A 5,479-nucleotide genomic window follows, 5' to 3' on the forward strand; every position below is an offset into this window, starting at 1 on the left:
CCATTATAACATACTCGATCCACTTAAAGTAGGCATCCACTACAACGAAGAACATTTTTCCTAGAAAGGGGCCCGCATAATCTATGTGGATCCTGGACCATGGTTTTGAGGGCCAGGACCACAGACTAAGTGGAGCCTCCCTGGGGGCATTGCTCAATTGTGAGCAAGTGTTACACTGGCGCACGCACGACTCCAAGTCCGAGTCAATGCCGGGCCACCAGACGTGGGATCTGGCGATAGCCTTCATCATGACTATGCCTGGGTGAGCACTGTGTAGGTCGCATATGAAGATTGCCCTGCCTTTTTTTGGCAGGATGACGCATTTGCCCCATAAGAGGCAATCTGATTGGATGGACATTTCGTCTTTACGATGGTGAAACGGCTTTATCTCGTCTTGCATTTCTCTTGGGACCACTGGCCAACCCCCATTGAGGATGCAACTTTTTACAAGAGATAACACGGGGTCCTGGTTGGTCCAGGTCCTGATCTGGTGACCCTTCACTTTCGAAGACGTCCATGACCAGGCACGGGTCTGCAGGCTGCGCCATTTCTACCCTGGGCAATGGTAGCCGGCTGAGGGCATCTCAGTTCTCTGCCTGGCCTGTGGCGGATCGTATAATCGAAGGCCGACAGTGTTAGTGCCCATCTTTGGATTCGCGATGAAGCATTGGTGTTTGTGCCTTTGCTTTCCGAAAACAGTGAGATTCGACTTAAAACCTCTTGCAGGTTGTGCAGGTGTTTGGTGGTGTCGCGACCAGTGATTAGGATGTCACCCTGAAATACAACAGTGCGTGGAATCGATTTCAACAGATTCTCCATGTTCCTTTGGAAGATGACTGCAGCCGAGCAAATTCCAAATGGGCACCTGCGATACAAAAACAGTCCCTTGTGTGTGTTAATGCACGTTAATTTTTTCGACGACTCAGCCAGCTCCTGGGCCATGTAAGCGGAGGTTAGATCCAGCTTGGTGAACGCCTTTCCCCCTGCTAATGTCGCAAAGAGATCATCGGCTTTGGGTAGTGGGTACTGGTCCTGTAATGAAACTCAGTTGATCATTACCTTGTAGTCGCCGTAGATTCTGACCGTGCCATCGCTCTTAAGTACTGGAACAATCAGGCTGGCCCACTCGTTGAATTCAACTGGTGATATGATTCCCTTGCGTTGAAGTCTGTCCAATTCGATCTCCACTTTCTCCCTCATCATGTAAGGGACCGCTCGAGCCTTGTGATGAACATGCCATGCCTCAGGGACCAAGTGGATCTGTACTTTGGCACCTGTGAAGTTGCCGCTGCCTGGTTCAAATAGGGATGGAAATTTGCTCAGCACTTGAGGACAGGAAGCATCGTCCACTGAAGATAGTGCTTTGACGTCTTCCCAGTTCCACCGAATTTTCCCCATCCAGCTTCTGCCAAGCAGTGTTGCCCGTCGCCTGGTACAACCCACAGTGGCAATTCGTGTGTCTCTCCATCATAGGATACTTTTATGTTCGCACTACCGATAACTGGGATCAGTTCCTTGGTGTAAGTGCGCAGCTTTGTCTGAATCGGGCTCAGCTTGGGTCTTTGTTCTTTGTTGCCCCACAGCCTCTCAAATGCCTTCCGGCTCATAAGTTACTGACTCGCCCCCGTGTCCAACTCCATGGAAATAGGAATGCCATTTATCTTGACTTTCATCATCATGGGGGGACTTTTGGTAGTGACGGTGTGCACCCTATGCACTGCTTCCTCAGGCTGAGTCGCCTCTCTAGCTTGTACTTTATGATCCTTGCTAGATCAGAAACCTCCTGCTGACTCCTCTGCCACGTTTTGAGTCACAGTTCTTCTGCACATTCGCTGTGGGTGGCCCTTTTGGCTGCAGCCTTTGCACACACACTGTCTGAATTAACACAGACGGGCCCGATGGTTATCCCCACAACGCCAGCATGTTAAACAATTCACATTTACACCCCTTGTCGGACTCTGAGTTGGACTAATTCTTTGATCAACAGTTATTTTCTGCACAGTACCCGCCAGTGAGTTTTGATTCTGGGAGAATCTCAATGTTGAGGTCGTGAATGCCTGGCTTAAGGTGATGGTCTGCTTCACATCCCATCCTCATCATCAGTTAATATGTCTCTACTTATCTGTAGAATAACTCCACGAGGCCTAGTGCTGTGCTTGAACTGCTGTTACCTTAGTCTCTTTTTTGTAACTGCAGAGTGCCTTCACCGCGTGGTAACCAACCATTTATACAGCTCCTGCCACCCTCTAGTGGTACCAGCATAGTATATACACAGAGTATACACATATGACAGTTTCCTAATCATCTACTTCTATCGGCTATACCTCTAGTGGCCTTAGCAAGGCTGGTGGAAGCCTATTGTTGCTCATGGTAGGAAGTTTGTGATGCTCGTGGCCAACAACTTCTGACTGCTCAAGCCTTTGAAGACCCGACTGAAGATTGATTAACCTCGGCTGCAACCAGGGCAGTGTGGTCCAGATGATGTTTTGGTACCATGGCGCCTTGTCCAATTCTAGCCCCCAGGGCTATGGTTTTCAGCCTCCACAAAAATCTCCACTCTCTTGCCATTGATGGGATCCCCTCCCTGGCTGCTTGCTCAGGCTGAAGTAGAACCTTCACAATCTCAACATATTGTTTGACCCAGAGCTTAAGTTGAAACCCAATATCCCATCCTTCACAAAGGATAATTTTTTCTACCTTTGCAATATTGCCCGTGTTTGCCCCAAATTCACTCCCGCCCCACTGCTGAAACACTGACCCATGCTTTTGTCACCTCTAAACTCAATTTCTCCAACACTCACCTTGCAAGCATGATGACTTCCACCCTCTATAATCATATCTTCTCCAGAACTTTGCCATCTGCATTCCAATCTGTATTAAGTCTTGCTAGGCTATTACCCCGGCTTCACTTTCCTGCATTGCTCCCTGTATCATTAATGTATGAAATTTAAAATCCCTATTCTCAGCTTTACACTACTTCATGGCTGTGTGCCACCCTACTTTTGCAATCTCCTCTAGTCTTACACCCTTTTGGTCCTTTGACTTTGACCTTCAGATTATGAAAGTAAACTAGCAAGAAATATAAAAACAGATAGCAAGAGTTTCTACAGGTATATAAAAAGGAAGAGAGTGGCTAAAGTAAATGTTGGTCCCTTAAAGGATGAGACTGGGGAACAAGGAAATGGCATAGTCTTTGAACAAATATTTTGTATTGGTCTTCACGGTACATTCTGTTTGTAGCCACCAGATGGCGTCATTGTTGGAGGTATATGGTGCTGCTCAGGTATAAAAGGCCAGCCATTTTGAGAGTCAGGCACTTTGGGCCTAACTAAAGCAGAGCCAAAGTTGTACCTTGCCTAGTTAAACAGTACTCAGTTTGAACCTTTATTGCATACATAACATTTGGCGACGAGTCTACAAGTACCTTTGTTTGAAAAATGAGCACTATTATGCTCGTAATAAAGGATAAAACTGAGTACTGTAAGCAATGAGTAAGTGTGATCTTGCCTCCTTTAATTAGACTCCAGAGTGCAGGTACCGCATGGGAGGCCTGCTTATATACAGGGCTCCCAAAGGATGATGGGATCCCTAGGGACTCCCAACAGATAGGCCCTCTAGTGGTGATGTGATACAGGTTGCTAAGGGTTAAATACATAACATCACTCCCTCGTAAAATCAATAGTATACTTATTTACAGGGTGAGACGATCGGGGGCTTTTCGCCCCCTTGTCGATCGTTTCTGTACAAAAGCAGGTGTGGGTGATAGGGTTGGTTCTTCACTGAGCTGCTGGGCAACCGGCCTTTCCAGGCTGCAGGGGATGGTGAGATCAGCTTTGTGGTCAACCATGATGTCGGTTGCCACCTGTGGAAATGTTGGAGGATCGAAGTTGGCGGTGTCCTCTTCGGGTTGCTCGTAGCTGTTAGTGAACCGCAATTTGGTTTGATCCAAATGCTTTCTGCACGTTAGTCCATTGGCCAATTTGACCTGAAACACCCGACTTCCTTCTTTGGCTATGACCATGCCAATGAATCATTTGGGACCATGTCCATAATTGAGTCCAAACACAGGGTCATTGACCTCAATATCGCGTGACAATTTTGCGCGATCATAGTACATGCTTTGTTGATGCCGCCTGCCCTCGACGTGATCATGGAGATCAGGGTGGACAAGAGAGAGCCTTGTTTTGAGTGCCCTTTTCATGAGCAGTTCGGCTGGGGGAACTCTGGTGAGCGAGGGGTTCTGGCGTGGTAGCTGAGCAGAACTCGGGGCAAGCGGGTCTGCAGGGAGCCTTCTGACACACGTTTCAAGCTTTGCTTGATTGTTTGAACTGCCCGTTCTGCCTGTTCATTGGATGTGGGCTTGAACAGGGCAGATGTGACGTGCTTGATCCCATTGCGGGTAATGAGTTCCTTGAATTCAGCACTGGTGAAACACGGCCCATTGTCACTGACTAGGACATCAGGCTGGCTGTGTGTGGCAAACATGGCTTATAGGCTTTCGATGGTGACAGTGCATGTGCTTATAGACAGTATTACACACTCAATCCATTTTGAATAAGCATCCACAACAACCAAGAACATTTTGCCTAGAAATGGGCCCGCATAGTCAACGTGGATCCTAGACCACGGTTTGGAGGGCCACAACCACAAACTTAGTGGTGCCTCTCTGGGTGCATTGCTCAGTTCAGAGCAAGTGTTGCACTGGCGCACGCATGACTCTAAATCTGAGTAGATGCCAGGCCACCACACTTGGGATCTCGCTATGGCTTTCATCATTACAATGCCTGGGTGGGTGATGTGTAGGTCACATATGAACGTTTCCCTGCTTTTCTTGGACAAGACCACGCAATTACCCCACAACAGACAGTTCTTCTGTAAGGACATTTCGTCTTTGCACCTGTGGAACGGCTTGATCTCTTCCTGCATCGACGCTGGACCAGCTTCCATGGAGGACACAGTTTTTTTACCAGGGACAGTAAAGGATCCTGGCTGGTCCAGGTCCTGATCTGGCGGGCTGTAACGGGTGACTTTTCATTTTCAAATGCATCCATCACAATGAGCAAGTCTGCAGGCTGTGCCATTTCCACCCCGGTGATGGGCAATGGAAGCCGACTGAGAGCATCAGCACAGTTCTCTATGCCCGGTCTGTGGTGGATTACATAATTGTATGCCGACAGCGTGAGTGCCCATCTTTGGATGCGGGCAGAGGCATTGGTGTTAATCTCTTTGCTCTCTGAGAATAGCAATATGAGCGGCTTATGATCAGTTTCAAGCTCAAACTTGAGACTAAACAGATACTGGTGCATTTTTTCACCCTGGAAACGCACGCCAAAGATTATTTTTCAATCATGCTGTAGGCCCTTTCGGCCTTGGACAGACTCCTGGATGCATAAGCGACCGGTTGCAAGATCCCTGATTCGTTAGTCTGTTGTAATACACACCCGACTCCATACGACGATGCATCGCAAGCTAGCACTAA

Source organism: Pristiophorus japonicus, chromosome 4 (genome assembly GCF_044704955.1).
Source record: "Pristiophorus japonicus isolate sPriJap1 chromosome 4, sPriJap1.hap1, whole genome shotgun sequence".
Lineage (NCBI taxonomy): Eukaryota > Metazoa > Chordata > Chondrichthyes > Pristiophoridae > Pristiophorus > Pristiophorus japonicus.